Below are 18,956 nucleotides of genomic sequence, written 5' to 3' on the forward strand. Positions count from 1 at the left end.
AGCCGTACGCATATTGGTTATATGTATCCTCTGTATCATCCAGCCGTACGCATATTGATTATATGTATTCTCTGTATCATCCAGCCGTACGCATATTGATTATATGCATCCTCTGTATCATCCAGCCGTACGCATATTGATTATATGTATCCTCTGTATCATCCAGCCGTGCGCATATTCATTACATGTATTCTCTGTATCATCCAGCCGTGCGCATATTGATTATATGTATTCTCTGTATCATCCAGCCGTGCGCATATTGATTATATGTATCCTCTGTATCATCCAGCCGTGCGCATATTGATTATATGTATCCTCTGTATCATCCAGCCGTGCGCATATTCATTACATGTATTCTCTGTATCATCCAGCCGTGCGCATATTCATTATATGTATTCTCTGTATCATCCAGCCGTACGCATATTGATTATATGTATCCTCTGTATCATCCAGCCGTGCGCATATTGATTATATGTATCCTCTGTATCATCCAGCCGTGCGCATATTGATTATATGTATTCTCTGTATACGTATCTTCCAGCCGTACGCATATTGATTATATGTATCCTCTGTATCATCCAGCCGTACGCATATTGATTATATGTATCCTCTGTATCATCCAGCCGTGCGCATATTCATTATATGTATTCTCTGTATCATCCAGCCGTGCGCATATTGATTATATATGTATTCTCTGTATCATCCAGCCGTGCGCATATTCATTATATGTATTCTTTGTATCATCCAGCCGTGCGCATATTGATTATATGTATCCTCTGTATCATCCAGCCGTGCGCATATTGATTATATGTATTCTCTGTATACGTATCTTCCAGCCGAACGCATACTGATTATATGTATTCTCTGTATCATCCAGCCGTGCGCATATTCATTATATGTATCCTCTGTATCATCCAGCCGTGCGCATATTCATTATATGTATTCTCTGTATCATCCAGCCGTGCGCATATTGATTATGTGTATCCTCTGTATACGTATCTTCCAGCCGTACGCATATTGATTATATGTATCCTCTGTATCATCCAGCCGTGCGCATATTGATTATGTGTATTCTCTGTATCATCCAGCCGTGCGCATATTCATTATAATGTATTCTCTGTATCATCCAGCCGTGCGCATATTGATTATATGTATTCTCTGTATCATCCAGCCGTACGCATATTCATTATATGTATTCTCTGTATCATCCAGCCGTGCGCATATTCATTTATGTATTCTCTGTATCATCCAGCCGTGCGCATATTGATTATATGTATTCTCTGTATCATCCAGCCGTACGCATATTGATTATATGTATTCTCTGTATACGTATCTTCCAGCCGTACGCATATTGATTATATGTATCCTCTGTATCATCCAGCCGTACGCATATTGATTATATGTATCCTCTGTATCATCCAGCCGTGCGCATATTGATTATATGTATCCTCTGTATCATCCAGCCGTGCGCATATTCATTATATGTATTCTCTGTATCATCCAGCCGTGCGCATATTCATTATATGTATTCTCTGTATCATCCAGCCGTGCGCATATTGATTATATGTATCCTCTGTATCATCCAGCCGTACGCATATTGATTATATGTATTCTCTGTATCATCCAGCCGTGCGCATATTCATTTATGTATTCTCTGTATCATCCAGCCGTGCGCATATTGATTATATGTATTCTCTGTATCATCCAGCCGTACGCATATTGATTATATGTATTCTCTGTATACGTATCTTCCAGCCGTACGCATATTGATTATATGTATCCTCTGTATCATCCAGCCGTACGCATATTGATTATTTGTATCCTCTGTATCATCCAGCCGTGCGCATATTGATTATATGTATCCTCTGTATCATCCAGCCGTGCGCATATTCATTATATGTATTCTCTGTATCATCCAGCCGTGCGCATATTCATTATATGTATTCTCTGTATCATCCAGCCGTACGCATGTTGATTATATGTATCCTCTGTATCATCCAGCCGTACGCATATTGATTATGTGTATCCTCTGTATGCGTATCTTCCAGCCGTACGCATATTGATTATATGTATTCTCTGTATCATCCAGCCGTGCGCATATTCATTATAATTATGTATTCTCTGTATCATCTAGCCGTGCGCATATTGATTATGTGTATTCTCTGTATCATCTAGCCGTGCGCATATTCATTATATGTATTCTCTGTATCATCCAGCCGTGCGCATATTCATTATATGTATTCTCTGTATCATCCAGCCGTACGCATATTGATTATATGTATTCTCTGTATCATCCAGCCGTACGCATATTGATTATGTGTATCCTCTGTATCATCCAGCCGTACGCATATTCATTATATGTATTCTCTGTATTATCGCATATTGTATTACTTATTATAGTAAGAAAAACTGCTACTAGTATTTAAGGAACTAAATGAAAAACATTATCTGTTGAACAGAAAATAACATATTCATATACATGATAGTTCAGTGAAACTAGCCAGATATACTGAGGAATCAGTGAGTCAACTTTAACGCTACGTCACACAGCGTTCCTACTGTGTCGGGGAAAATAATATCCCGAATGTAAATCGGACGACAGAGGTACGTGTCGATTTTTTATTATTTTATTTTCAAAAAAGAAGAAACATTTGGATTCAAACTTACGACCTTTCAGATCCTGACACGTTGAAGGGATTGAACCATGTATAACGAATATAAGCAAAATATGGTTATGAAAGAAAACAGGTCGTTCGCATTGTCGTCGCTTGTGATGTTCCTTTTAGAATTCAGTTGTTGGCGATGTGTACAGAATGACATGGAAATCGGATTGGCCCGTCAATCTGTAATATTTTCGTGTGTATTAGGAGGCAGAAGTTTGAAAGATGGTGAATAGCGCGGGTCCGTCACTCATGTAAGTGGCAGGTAACACTCTGTTTGATAGTAAAGAAGTTCCGGTACTGACAACGGTGTAGCAGTCTTTTAAACTTGTGTGCCGGTCAGATGTCTGACGGTCTCGGAAACACGGAACGTTACGTTATCAGACTGTGTCTTGAAACTCCCGGTAAAGTGAAGCTTGGAATTGACGTTGGCCGTTAGTACTACTGTAAGCACCTCACTGGACTAGGGTCACAGCTGCACAAACCATCATCCCAGAAACGTGTGAATAACTCACGCACAAGAGACATTACAATATGTGGACATCAATAGACGTGGGACTAGACAAAGGTTATATTTGTTATAATAACTCATTATTTGTCAATACTGAATCGAAGGAAAGTGCCCGAATTTGTCTTTTGCAGTATGTGTGTTAGTTGGGGCATCGCTGTGCATGCGTGTATAGAAGGTGAGTGTGTAAAAGGTGATGAACCTGATGTAGCGTGTGTGTGTATGACAGGTGACGAAACTGATGTACTTGTGTGTGTGTGATAGGTGATAAACCTGATGTAGGTGTGCGTATGTGACAGGTAATGAACCTGATGTAGTGTGTGTGTGAGTGTGTATGTATGTGTGACAGGTGATGAACATGATGTAATATATGTGTGTGTATGTGTGTGTGACATTTGGTGAACCAGGGGTAAGTGTGTGTGTTCGTAGGACAGGTGATGAACCTTATGTAAGTGTGTGTGTGCGTTTGCGTGTGTGTTTGCTTGTGCGTGTGCATGTGACAAATGAGGAACCTGATGTGTGTGTGAGTGTGTATGTGTGTGTCTGCGTGTGGCAGGTGATGAACCTCTTGTGGTGTGCATGTTACATGTGATGAACCTGATGTTCTTGTGTGTGCGTGTTACAGGTAATGAACCTGATATAATGTGTGTGTATGTGTTTGTGTGTGTGTCTGCATGTGATGGACGTGGTGTAGGTATGCACGTGCGTGTGATAGGTAATGGACTTGATGTAGGTGTATGTATGTGCTCGTGACAGGTTATAAACCAGATGTTTGTGTGTGTGAGTGTGAGCGTGAGCGTGAGTGTGAGCGTGAGCGTGTGTGAGCGTGTGTGAGCGTGTGTGTGTTTGTGCATGTGGCAGGTGATAAAACTTATGTAATGTCTGTGTGTTCGTGTGGCAGGGGATAAACCAGATGTTAGTGTGTGTGTGCGCGCGATAGGTGATAAACCTGATGTAGGTGTGTGTCTTTGTGTGCATGTATGCGTGCGCGTGTGTCTGTGAGAGATGATAGACCTAATATGTGTGCATGCGTTTGTGTGTGTACGTGTGACAGGTGATGAACCTGATGTAGGTATGTGTGTGAGAGTGTGTGTGTGTGGGTGGGTGGGTGGGTGCGTTTAACAGGTGATGAATCTGATGTAGGCTGTGTGTGTGCGTGTAGGTGTGCGTGAGTGTACGTTTGCGTGTGAACGTGCGTGTGAAATGTCAGTAGGGCCATAAACCAAAAGTGTAAAGTAGGTGAGATGGAGGTTCCGTTGGATTTGTCCTCACCTTGACTGCAATAAGATGACGTGGGCGTGGGCGTGGGCGTGGGCGTGGGCGTGGGCGTGGGCGTGGGCGTGGGCGTGGGCGTGGGCGTGGGCGCGGGCGCGGGCGCGGGCGCGGGCGCGGGTGCTAGTGGAATTGTGTGGGGTAAGGGTACCAGCGTTTTATTTCTGGAATGATCAAGTGGAGAACAGTCATGGTTGCATTGTTCCATTAAGCAAAATTACTACGATATTGTCTAAAATGTTATATAAAATCATTACGGAATCTTTGCCTTACAACATGTAACCTTTCTACACTAATATTTTCGGCATAACGCTTAACCCAACGCATGTCCCAGGTCATGTATTTGCAAGCCGCCGTGTTTCCTATAGTTTACTGTCACACTATGATACCTAACATAAAATACATGATTTAAAGCACGAAAAGTAATATCTACCATGCGTCTAAACCAAATGCCTGAATATAAACAATTGTGTTGTTTATTTTGATTTTAATGCTATTTCTTTTATTGTTTTTGGTTGATGGTTTAACCATGAAGTGATGACACATATGTCTCCATCATATTCAGCACAATTAAACCTTCTAAGGAGTCAAGTATTAATATTGTACTGGCGACTCTATTTTCATCGTCTGCTATTTCGTGTTCAACAGACCAATGGATAGTTTCTCCCTTGTATCAATATAATTCCAGCAATGACCAGTTCCCGGTCAACTCTTTGTGATGACAGATAAGCCTGCATTTATCCACCACAGAGCTCAGTCTCCGCTATTACGCAGTGGTACACAGATCATGCAGACACGCATACTGGATTTAGCTTATACACACCGGCACTGTTTTGTCCCACTGTACTGATATGGCAGAGTTAAAAAAAGATACAGAACTTCATTTTTTTCTCAAAGAAGTTGTTAGGAAGCGTTCTTCAGAAGTATGGTTTAGGGGACGGGACGCTGCGGGTAATCAAGCGATACTATGCTATCATGGTATTTGACGATTTGCAGACTTTGGTGGAGGAAATTCAATTGTGGCACGCTTTGTCATCCCTGCTTGGCGCCCGCCAGCCGAAGTCACTTCACGTATTGAACCGCGATCTTTTGACAAATATCAGAAATAGATCTTCCACAAATCGACCCGGGGTCTGCCCCGTACTTTCCCCTTCACCCACTGAAGTTAAACTCCACGGAGAAGCGTGATAGGAGGGGAGGATGACAATGACATCACACTCTAGCCCTATCACGTCAGTTTCAGCCATTGTTTACGGATAATCTGAGCAATTACTGCCTATTTCCTTCTTAGAAAAACCCTTTTATGCGCGGTGTTTTATCATTCTTTCCGTCCCGGCTCATATTTGCGTGGTCTCGACGTGCCATAAAAGCTCGCACACATCCTGGCCCAGCCTTTAAGAGCGAGCCCCTCCTGCAAGACCTGCGCAACAACTGGTGGAGCAGAGGAAACGTCCAAAGGTAAGTGAACGCCACGGTCACTTTGAAGTGTACCTCTAGAGTATCGAGATTTTCACTGTTATTTGCGCATTTTCTGGAACATATTTCTTGTTAGCGGTACTTTGCTCCAGTAAACTGGGGTGAGCTTGCCGTATGTTAGAAAGTTACTTGGAATATGTTCTTGATTTTACTGTACTTTTTGTAATTGATTTGGAAATAGTATCACTAGAGTATCGTGTGATAAAATCTGGAAATTAGTACTACATGATCTTTGCAACAGGATCGTTGTACTACGTACATAATTGATCTAGGGAACAATATCACTATGGTATGCTTGGAAATGTTCTTGTGTCGCTGAAGTCTGTCGTAACTTGGAAAGAAGTAACAATATTTTATTGAATTATCTGAAAATAATGTATCGCTGTGTTAGGTGATAGTATTGATTAACTGATTTAGAGAGTAGCAAAGATCATTTGGAGAATACTGTGGCATCATGCAGAATAGCTGAAAAATAGTATCAGGCAATGGTATCATTTCGTTATGTTTGACTTTTAAATCGTTTTAGTGTCGCAGTAGTATCTTGCATTTGGCTTGGGTTGTCTAACGCCGAGGTATCTCTTATCTGATTGGGAACATAGTATCGCTGCAATATATTGTAATATGATTTGGAAAGTGGTATCTCTGCAATATATTGTATTCGATTTGGATAATAGTACCGCTGCGGTATCTTGTATCTGAGTTGGAAAATAGTACCGCTGCAGTATATTGTAATATGATTTGGAAAATAGTATCGTTTCGGCATCTTGTAAATTGTCTTGCACATTAGTATCGTTTAGGCATCTTGGAAATTGTTTTGCACAGTAGTATCGTGTCGGCTTGTTGACAATGATAACAGTGTTGTGTTTCAGTTAAATAGGTCTATCTCTTTGATAATTACAAAGAAGGGTAACCTAAAATATTGCCATTGGCTTTATGCCGCCAAGAGGGGAAGGGACACACATCAACTGAATTAGGTCAGCAAAAATATTTCGACGCCATCATCATCTGTTACGTGTGATGTCCAACCACATAATTATTCAAGATCAGACAGTTAATTGACTACTCCATCACAAAAGTAGCATGCCACACACCCTTCTAAAGGGATGGGATATTTCACTGAATGTAAGACAAAATATTTCCAGTATTGATTATTTCCATTACACTCGCACAAACGTCTAGATAAGGAGCCACTTTCCGTTTACAATCTATATTTCAGTAAAAAGTTTAATTTGTTTTTAATGTGTTAGTCACGATTTAGTTGGAATGAATATGTCTCGCGAAAAACGAACTATTTAACCGAATTTTCAGTAAGAAACCATGAAGAGGTTGGAAAAGCCGACTAATAAATCAATGAATTAAGAATGTGCAACATTAGCAACAAGAAACGAGTTCGCGGATTACGTTAATATTGAATGGCTTTCAATCCACCGGGGGCACGGGATCTAATGCTGATATTGAATTGTATAATCCACATGTAAACTTCTAGCGCCCACATACCCTCAAGTAGCATGCACTAGGTGAGCCAATAGGTCGCATTCAGCCATAAGAAGTACACCGTAAGGGTAAAACTATTTGTTGCAAGAGGTCTGCAGTAATTCCAGCAGCACTGAGTGTGTTCTGCAATGTTGTCTAGGGCGCTTGTCGAGATACAGAATAGTTGAAGTAGTTTGTTTGGTTGCCTAAAAAGGGAATTTGTCAATACGGTAACAGTTAAATTCCTATATCTTTTTTTGTCCTTTATGACATTGTGGTCTCGCTTCTAAAGGATCTCTATGACGGGTCCTAATGATTGCCTTGGACCGATATTCAGAGGGAGAGAGTGAGTGATTAGCAAATGTTGACTTTGTATAAAAAGACATATGTAGTATATATTAAAAGACAGATATATAGTTACTTTATAGTAAAAAACAGGTATTTACTACATAGTTAAAGACAGGTATAATTTGAATAGTAAACGACAGATATATATCATATATATAGTAAAAGACAGATAATTATATATTATATAGTAAAAGACAGATATATATTACATGGTAATAAGAGTAAAATGCGTACTAAACACAGTCGAACAAGATAGAAGTCAATGAATTGTGGATGAGAGGTTGAGTGATTCCCTCTTTGCTTCACTGAGTAAACGCTTGGTCAGGGATTTGGTGCAAGGTTGAACATTTGCCAGCATGGAAAGAGTATTGAATGAATGAACGCTGGAATGAACTGACTCGTAAAGGGGTGAACGAGTGACTGAATTGGTGATTTTTTATCTGTGTCATCAGTTTTGCAGCTTTCCTGACAAGAGATATTACGAGAGTTTTGTACTTCAGTATTATAAAATGCCAATGAGCAATCCAATTATAGGTGTCCAATCTCAAGCAGCAAGTCAGCCGCTATAGCACCGCTGTTGTATTGAAAGTACTTGTATGAACACATTTTTTTACCTTTTACACGAACACCTGGTGTCCTCACTGATTTTCAGTAGTCCATTCCTATGATATTAACGCGATTTATACTTTCACGCTAAATGGAATCTGATCAACCTACAGCAGAGACTCCTTTTCGCTGGGTTTCATATCGAACCTATAACTTAAAGCACGACGCAGTATTGTGGTGTGTTATAGTGTTATCGGATCATTATGCTCAACGATGTACTACTGACGTCAGCTGTAGGTGTATCGTTCTTGAAAGGTGCTTAGAAGTTGAAAGAACATATTATGGATCCTAACTTCTTTTTATACGACGTTCCAGAGCTAATTCTTGCTCATTCAGCGCAGGAATGCTGGTGAATGCTGATGAAGCATCTAGAATTGGCAAGACCTTTCTCTGAAACGTCGTATTATGAATAAAAAGAAGTTATCCGTACCAACGTGTCATGTATACATGTATGTATGTTGTCTTGAGTAGTGTGTACCACGGGTCTTACAACAAACGTAACAGAGTCACTATTGATAGTTTCTCTTGTCTGAGGGTATATTCGAAAGAAATTAATCAACAAACCATCTAAGTAGATTAAAAAATAGAAATCGGTAAGGCACTGCGTCGTCGCCCGTGTAAACGGAAGCCTGTTCATCTTCACGATCACAGCCCGCGAAACGTCTCACAGCATCTGATAAGCTTTGTGGGAGATGCCTAAAGTAGAACACCAACTCCTTGCTCCTTTAAAAGCGGTTGTTCATAAACCACATTCGCCTCCTCACCGACAAGGACGCGACAGGCGTTGGAATTCTTCGCTGATTAAGGACTGTTCGATCATGGTGCATGAAAAACCTTTCTCTTTAGTTTGCATACTTCAAGACCGTGTTTTGATCAATACAAACTGCGAAGACTGTGCAGTTTGATAAAGCCATGTACTGCACTTGATTGTCCATGTGTATGTAGTGGGCAGCAGTGGTAATTTCTCATCTAGTTATCTCCCCTGCAGTTGTCGACATCATAGCGATTCAGCGCCTCCTCGGCACCTGGTGGTGAATGGTGGTTGGCTTTCATCTGCCTGCTGGAGTATAATTGTGATAATTCCTACCATATATCAGCCTGCGAAGGCAGCGGAAATAGTTAAACACCTAGTAGGGTCTTTGATCTTGTTGGGGACAGCGACATGATCAAAGCTTACGACCTTAATAGGCTTGTATGCCATCAGCGGTCTCGTCGTAAACATTGATACTATCTTTCTTAAACTACCCCAAAGTGTTTTTTACCAAACTTTTATACATGTGAATGTAGATTTATATACATAATATTTGGATCAGGATTCTCGGTCGGCAACAACAGACTTCCTGGTGAGCGTAAAAATAAAATATTGTGTCGCGTCTTTCATTTCGTATGCCCTTGCTTGACAGACAAATGATCTGTGTGAATGATTCTATCCTTTGCGTATCACACTCACAGGTAACAAGTCTCTCATTGCATATAACATTCAGTTAGTGGGCTGTTATAACCTTCTAAACATAGCATGAGTTGGTAAGGTATATAATTGAGACATTGATATCTCTGCTCAACATATAAATAAACTCTTCCTAAACTAACCTTTCTTTAAGCCGGGACCCGGAGCGAAAAATCCAATGAGCTCTCCCTAAAATAGCCTCTTTATGGATTTATGGAGTTAAATTTTCCATAGCTTCTGTTCTGTTTTGTAGACTGTTTTAACGCGCGTTCTGTCGTAATTTCTTGTAAGGTTTTTGTGTTGTCATGAAATAAACCACATAGATGTTCTTATTTTACCATTTCTGTCATCATGCTCAGGGAGCAATGTTTCTGAGACTCTGTGAACAAGCAATAACTGTTTCGTATTGTATACTTACGCCTCTGAAGGTGGAAGTAATAAGTATATACACCGAAACATGATCGGAGTATTGCACATAAGTTGACGTCAAAAAGCTCAAGCTCATGTGTACCCTTTTAAAGTGTCGATGGAAGGCTTTTCACTATGAAATCGTGATGACACTCGACGGACGTAGTGAGCTTAGCACGCCCCACTGGTATCTGCTGTCACAAATACATGCACAGACAAGCCAAGGTAAAAGCCTCGATGAAAACAGGAACAAACTGAGGATTCACTTGCTGACCAAACAGTTTTTGAGCAGGATCGCTTGAAGCTGAATGAAATCTTTAAGTAAATGGCAACACGTTCATAATAATCTCAGCACAAAATCAGCTATTAATACAAAACCTGGTTAACTGAATTCCATACGGCAAGACTAACTAGATTATAATGGTGGTGTTAATTATTTAGAGAAATGCCAGCGGAAGTATCAAATCAACTGCTTTAAGTTGGAATTTATTAGACCAGATCATAACTTTCTGGTTTTGTTAGAATGTTTCTGTAGAAACCTGAACATGTAGTTTCACGTGCCAATGCCTTTTTTATGCTTACCGAATTTCATGGCATTTATGTAAATTTCATATATGTCTGAAATAATATATGTCCAATAAGATGGTTGCTGTGTACGTATATAATAAACAACTTTCCGTTAATGGTCAGGACATGAAACTCAGATTCAGATATCGATTTTCATAATGCGAAATTTACACAGGAGCAAAAATCAGATACTCTTTATCAATGACTGAACAGTGCGCATGATCGCTGACACCAACAGCTGTCTCCTTTCATGAGAACTTGCTGTCGTATCCAGTCACAATGTGTACTTTCCCAGCGCGGCACCCAGTCCGAACGTCTCTAAGCTCCACCCTCGCGCGTGTCATTTCGCAACGCTCCGGTTGTAAACCAACAGACCAATAAATGACGATTTTGCTGAATTGATATTTTTCTTTGTCAATCACTCATTTTATTTTCACAGTGCAAGAGCTTTATAAGGGAGTGTATTCCCTGAGCATGGCGGCCCCATGCACTGTAGTATTCTAGTCACGGTCTTCAGACTCTTGGGGGAAGAAAATAATGGATGGGGGATACATGAGCATTGCAGTACATCATAGGGCATTGTGTGTCTCATTGTACCACATGACAGGTGTAAGACATCGCTGATAAATAGCGGACAATCATATGTGATCTAGCTGGTATTGCAGCTTTTTCCCGATCCAATGAGAATGTAATAGGGTTATAGGAACAAAGAAAACAAATTACAGTCAATTATGCGAGACAGGAATCTCTCTTGCAACAGATGCCGACGCGATGCTCTAGTGTGATAATTACAAGCGTGATGTACCAGCAAGTAATTTTCAGATTACGATGCGCTTCGAAGTTGGCGGGTTATTATCTGGGAATAGGCTGACTCGTTTGAAGATGACAGGTCCTTGTCTGGTGGTTCAGTTATTGAGGAGGGGATTGTGTCAAGTGTCTACATTAAAGTTAAGAACTTGATAAAATGCATTAAAACTGGGCATTAAGTTGTCATATTTCTCAAAATATAAATTTTCTAAAGCTAAACGTTATTTACGATTGCAGGGTTCTTTGAGTTGAAGTGTTATTATATTGACATGTTCTTCAAGTTTTTTATGTTTAATATGATTTGCTTTGGAAATATTCCGTAGCGTTTATTACTTCCGTGACATAAACATCAATACTAATACAGACACCGCAAACATGGACGAAACGTCTGCATTGAAACTGCGATTGTTTTATAGTTTTATCCAATACAGCTGACCAAAGCTTTTTAATCTCAGTTGCAGATAACAGATGTTCGTAGGGGTTTAACAACAATCCGAACTGTAAATGCCAAAGCCATAAAATTATGTAAATGTGACTGCATCGTAGTGTTTAAACTGCACGAAAGCAATACCATTTCGCGGTGGTGATGGGTTATCCAACTATGGGTTAGGATAACCCATGTTTGTAGTGAGAGCCAGTTGAAGCCAATCTGTGGTCTTTGTGCGCCCTTGGCAGGGACCAATTCTAGTAATACCACCGGTTTGTTTATATTTCGCTGACCGTCCAATACCGCTCAAAGGATTCAAATCCGGGTTTTGCAAATTTAATGCACGAAAAGGAATAACGTGACATTTACAGAACATTCATGTATTTATTACAGAGCAAAACGGAACCTTTTAATTAATGAAATAGGTGATGTTCGTTAGGATCAGCTAACGTACATTGACATGTGCGTTGTTATCCGCTAAGCCAGCTGAAAAACCCAATCAACCCCCTCCCCATCAGTGATAAATATCCGTTTGATCCTTTTACACCAACACAATCGATGGCATGTCAAATTCTTAACCCACATACGCCCTCTAGCAACACAAAACAGATTTGAAGCCTGAAAATGACCACTGGTCCCAAGTAGGTGCCGCTGTAAACAATATATCCCGTTAAATCTGCTATGGTTGTAGATTCTAATCCCATTTCTTCCACAGCTGCTTTGACCATCATGCCCATGCACGTAAACACAACCAAGTTATCATCATTTAGTTGACGTGACGTAATTCATCTTTGACCATCATTCCCCAACTCGCTCTCTCACCAAATCGTCGATCTTTCAGATGAACTGCAAGATTCCGTGTCTGCTCTTGGTGCTCACATTCTGCATAATGTCCTTCACGCATGCGCAAGCTAATCCCCGGAACCTAAACAGACTTGTTGGACAGCAGCCATTACTGTTCGGGCGGAGAGGCGTGAACCCCAACATGAACAGCCTATTCTTCGGCAAACGAGCGCCCAGTATGAACAACATGGACGTCAGGACGATGTGTAACGCTGTGCTGTCTGCGTGCGCAGCTTGGCAAGCGGATATGACGGACAACTAGACCAACAGTGAGTACTGTATACTTTGTAGTCACTACCACGTCGTTAAACTGGCCCTGTCTGTTATACCCATGCGCATCAAATATGTTTTCATGTCAGATCTCTAGTCCCACTTCATATGCACTTACGACGAAATCTATGGGTTTATAGTATCTTCGGTTGCAAAAGGATGACTTTCGTTTTACTAATTACCTCTCACTGTACTGACTTCAGCATGTTTTTCGGTGGTGAAGTGTGGTCCTGTGCATAGAGCTTAGGTCACAATCAGCTGAAGTCAAGCGACATTAAGCTCGGAGAGTTCTTAACGAGTGCGGCCTGAAACAACAAACCCTTGTCATTAATTCTGCGACTGGCAGAAACCTGATAAATATTATACTTTTTAAAGTTCTGACCTTGATAGAACAGAGAAGATGCCAGATAGAATAGGTCTTCAGCAACCCATACTTGCCATAAAAGGCAACTATACTTGTCGTAAGAGGCGACTAAAGTGATCTTTGGTCATGCTCGCTGACTTGTTTGACAGATGTCATCAGTTCCCAGGTTCGCAGATCGATGTTTGTGCTGTTAATTACTGGATTGTCTGGTCCAGACTCGATTATTTACAGACCGCCTCCATATTGCTGGAGTATTTCTTAGTGGGGCGTTAAACTAAATTTAATTGCCCACTCTGACCTTGATACTTGTAGGGTTGTACAACTGCTTCTCAAACAGGATAGTGAACAATGTCTTGTTCGCTAGTATTCTTGATTTTTGTTGACGCATCGAAGCCCATGCGTATTTTCCGTACAATGATACCCTCTCTTCTCATAACAAACGAATGCCGTAACAAACGTGGACAAATTCTCTATTCTTTGACTCTGGACACACAGGCCAATAAACCGGCGGGTAAACCTTGATATGACGTATGACAATTCTAAAAGCATAGAGGGGCACGATTGTTGGTAAAGGTAAGGCTAGATATATCATTGTAAACGTAGAAGTCCACGGTATTCAGACACTTTTGCCAGTGTGTTGTTAGTGAGCTTTTTATATTAATGCAGCGTTAGTGACCTGTTATTAGAGGTGATCTGTGATTGGTTCTCGTGGTCACAACCACGTTGGCTGGAAGAGGATGGAGATTATCATGCGTTTCATCCAGACAGTACAATCCCTGTTTACTTCCGGCTGCAGGTGCGAGAGCTGCGGCAACACTCAGCTTTAGTACAACATATATACAAGCAATGTCCCAACACAGCACTGAGTCTTATTATCACGTGTCAAGTAGAGCAGTATGTTGTCGACGGCAAGACGCGCTCGCGCATGCACGCACGCACACACACACACACACACATACATACATACATACATACATACATACATACATACATACATACATACATACATACATACATACATACATACATACATACATAAACGCGTAAACAGCTGTGAAAGATTCTACGTATACTGAACAACAATGGTTTCTGAAGTAATCACACGTTGAAAATCACAGCAAAGATAGTGCATTTACACAGCGAAACTGGACAAAAAGAAATGAGGATGACGAATCAGATGTTTTCGAAGCTGACGAGGTTCTCTGACATAGTCCGAATCCAATTCAGCTTTGATCCTCATTCTGTTGCCGTGTCCTTGAGTACATGTCCTTGAGTATATCGAAGCCGGATGTGGTTGTCGTGGGGTGACACCGCCATTGATGACGGCATATATGATGTGAAAAACAACAAAACCCCACTTCGGTATCAAGGACATCACGTGACCTTCTGTCTAGAAGATGTTTATCTGACAAACACAAGACACAAGGAAATTAACAAGATTTGATATCATGTAACTGTATGGCACCCCAAAGGGAGAGATGGATGTTCGCATAGATTCCGATACAATACAATAAAAAAGGTTAAATCGTACAGAGCTCTTTTTTACTTTCGTGCATTCTTTACATTGGCTCAGATTTGAATTTGTAACATTGTAAGAGTTTAGTTTTACGCCACTTTTAGCAATGTTCCAAGAACCCCAGAAATGGACTTCACATATTGCACCCATTTGGGAATAGAACCCGGGTCTTCTGAGTGACGAGCGAACGATTTAACCACTAGTCTACCTCACCATCCCCGTTAGTTTCCAGTAAAAGTGAACGAATTGTCAACATATTACAACCGATAGCAAAGTATGATAGTAAATGATCTCACCACCGATGACCGTGATGGACGACATGCATAGAACTGGGAATTTTAGTTGACGTTTTTAGTTTAGGAGTATGTAATACAACCGCGATTTGTCACACCTTCATTCACTCGGACTGCGAATGAGTCTCCCTAGGAGGATTTGAGGGTGTCTGTCCCATCCGTCTTGCAGCGCTTGTCCATGTTCAGCTGACGTGGTTCGTCGACTGTGACGTCGACGCATGCGTCTACCTATCATGCCCCAGGCATGTTCAGTTGGGAAAAAAGTGCTGCTCATAACTGGCCATGGCGGTAGAAGTAAAATCTGCTCTGTGTCCGGAAACCAAGAAGTTGGAATAAGGACAACAAAGGTATGAGTGTGTTGTCCACCTTTGCCACATACAAAGTCAGTTCGGACATGGTTCCGGTTCCTAATGGGGCAATTATGGAAATGTCCCATGTTTTCCGAAACATGTTTACAAATCCTTACTGAATTTTTCAATGGTGTAACCTTGATGACAACTTCTGGACACGAGCAGAATGACCCTTGCACCAGCGTACGTTTGGAAATGTAGACACCGCCGGAAAACTGCTGTGTGACAGAATATAAGTTGATTCTTCCCCAAAATTGTTAGTATTCAGACGGATACTTTCGGTTTATGATGAATCATGTTGATCATCTGCTTGTCTCAAATACTTTAGATGAATGTAAAGAATGTTATTTCGATGTTGCGTTTAGGGTTATGGTTATTCTTTCGCCGGATTTTCCTTCTTCAGTTAACTAGAGCTGTGTATTGGCAACTGTATCGCATTGCAGTATATTACGACCAGGTACCCGTGTTGCTGTATATTTGGAACTTAAGAATGAAACGTAAGTATTGCGCATATCAATCGTATTTCCACCCCTTAACATACATGGTTCTGATAACAGTGGTCTCGGAAATTAGGCTGCACAAGTATGGTTTCTATTTTCTTGTATATGCACTTTCACACTATGCATTTTCGTGTTTGAATGACCCAAGAAAAACATACGTAGCTATGAACAGACATTCTGATATTTACCTGATTATTGGACCAGACCAAGCCCTGTAACGTTGTATGCATACATAAAAAGAACATGAAATCCAGAAAAAGTCTCTATGTTCAAAAACCTGATGTAAGTTCTTTTCCCAATGAGCCGGTTTTCGGCAAAATATTTGCAAGACGTATCGTACCGATGACGATACTAACAACTTACATTGTGAGAGATCCGAATACATGGCTCCTCGTGAGCTCGAGTATTTCCGATGGTTCCAGATCCGTGCACACCTACACCGACAGCTGATTGATTAACACACACATGAAGCTGTTACACCTCAACAAATGAAAACTAATGTTGGTTTTGTAATTTAATAAGTGGTCTGTAATCTCATTTAGTATATTTACCGTAGAAGAAAGATATAGACAAGCACCATTCACCTGTTTGGGGAACAATCAACAAAACCGGCAAGAATAAAAGTTCTCAAATAATGATTGCTGTCAGTGTATAAACCACCACTGGTCTTTACATCAATGCCTGGCGTAACCACACCTTGCACGGCTGACCTTGTCAGTTTCCTGCATAGCATCGGAACCCTCTGTCACTCAGGCCTCAATTCTTATAGATCTTTACCATGAGCAAATCTGGTTCGAACTTGGCTTCTGAGATACATAGTTCCAACGGTATTTGATGAGTTTCATACGTTTACGTTTCGATTACGTTGTTGTGCAAATGGGTGATGACGATGAGGTCTAGTGTTGTCATCCATGAAGACAAGGTGATCAAAATATTTCACAACCATGGTAAACGATACTTTCTATTGTTAACGGCCAGGTACTGTAATGGGATCCATCTGGCATCTCCACACTCTCACTGTGCCACCACCAATAGGTTCGGGTGAATGGCCATCTCCCGGCCACGTAGAAAGTTCTTCAAATCAGTGTTTTGTTGCGTTTTTTTTCTCCAGAAGATCTTGCCTTGCGACCTATCTTTGATTACGGGACGCCTGGTCGGTCACCTTGCTCTGACACTAGCAGCTGGTAGCCTTCTTTGATGTTTAAGTGGAGAATTCCGGTCTTCACCGATGGCGCACTTCTACACGGGTCATGAGATTGCTTCTTGCCAGACACATTCGGACTCGACTATCATGGTCAGTCATCTGGTGAACGACTGAACAGTGGCTGCTAAAGTTCAGCTTAACACCAGTGTTAACAAAGGGCTTCCCCTTTGTCATATATGCAAATAGCTTGTAATTTCTGAACGTCTACGTCTTGCGATGCTACGAAAGTGTAATTACTCATATCGTTAATTGAGTTCCGGCAGTTTGAGGTTGGTCACCGATTTTCCTGGATTGTCAAAATCCAGTATGGCGACCAGAAGAGGTAATAAACATTCATTTTAAACATTTGTATGATTTCAACCGTCGACAAATGATAAGTGTGAATTAGCACGGCTCCCGCGGCCGAAAGCTATGATTTCAGCTAACTTTGTGTGCTGGCGATTAGGTGCCTGACTCTGAGGGTGCGGGTTCGAATCCCGGATGGGACTCAACCAAAAAAGTACTCCAATTTGTACTTTACTGATTAAGTGAAATCCCAAATATGACATATGTTGCACGTGTATTATAGGTTGAGAAATACTCTTTGATATCTGACCAATCAGTTCGCCATGTTAAGAGTTACCAGAATTTGTCTTATTTGTTGAAAATGTCCGTCTTGTGAGGCACCCCTCTCGGCTGAGTGTACGGATTAGTCATGTCTCACTTTTAGTAGTGGGCGGGTTGATCAGTTGACGGTAAACGGTTTGGTCGTAAAAGGACTTGAATGTGTTTTCATAGAATCAAAGTAGTGAGTGAGTGAGTTCATATTTAACACACAAAAAATTACATTTTAAGAATTGAAAACATTTTGAAGAATAAAACCTGTCAGTAAAAATACTAGGGTATCACAGATACGAATAAAATAAAACAAGAAAAACAAAGCATAGAAGCTAAAGCATTTCAATTAAAACAGACAATGCATAGCCAACAACTGAAGGTTTCAATGAAAGTAGATTTATATATCCTGGGGCATGAGCATAGGAACCGATTGTGAAATTTAGTAGGAGGAACAATTGGTGTGAATAGACTACATGATGTTCTGTTAATGACATTTGTACAAGTCTTAGAGTTTATTCTCAGAAGATTCTTTGGATTGATAAATGACAAGAACAGAGACACAGGTGATATTTTTAGGACCTCTGTTTTTAAGTCATTACAAGAGTTGTTTCCTTTGATATGCACCAGGGAATCTAGTCTTGTCAGATTTCAAATATCCCCAGAAAGTGTAAGAGATGAGTCATTGAAAATTGTGCTTCCAGTGGTGAGTGTGTCATTTTTCTGTTGTAGCACTGAAACGGTTGTAGGGACCATGGATGAATCTTTCGATGAGCATGGCCACCAAAATATGTCGAAGCTTTTTATTCGAGATGATCAGGCACGCTTGTCCCGATTTTTTAAAAAAAATATTGTTTAAACGTATATGGCAATTCCAGAGAGTAAAATGTAATGATTTCTGCCTATGGTTGAACTGTATGACAGAGAGGTATTCCAATGAAAGATGTAAACCTTAGCTGACTTCTTTGATTGCCATTCCAGAAGTTGAGCAGATGAAGGATGAGGACTACTGTATGGATATCC

The 18,956-nt window shown here is 40.7% G+C and overlaps 1 protein-coding gene across 1 annotated transcript in view; it reads left to right on the top strand.

Moving 5' to 3' along the window:
* LOC137297853 (MKI67 FHA domain-interacting nucleolar phosphoprotein-like) overlaps nt 1–18,956 on the top strand; it is a 273,252-nt gene that overhangs the window by 113,453 nt on the left and 140,843 nt on the right. The window lies entirely within an intron of this gene.

Source organism: Haliotis asinina, chromosome 10 (assembly GCF_037392515.1).
Source record: "Haliotis asinina isolate JCU_RB_2024 chromosome 10, JCU_Hal_asi_v2, whole genome shotgun sequence".
NCBI lineage: Eukaryota > Metazoa > Mollusca > Gastropoda > Lepetellida > Haliotidae > Haliotis > Haliotis asinina.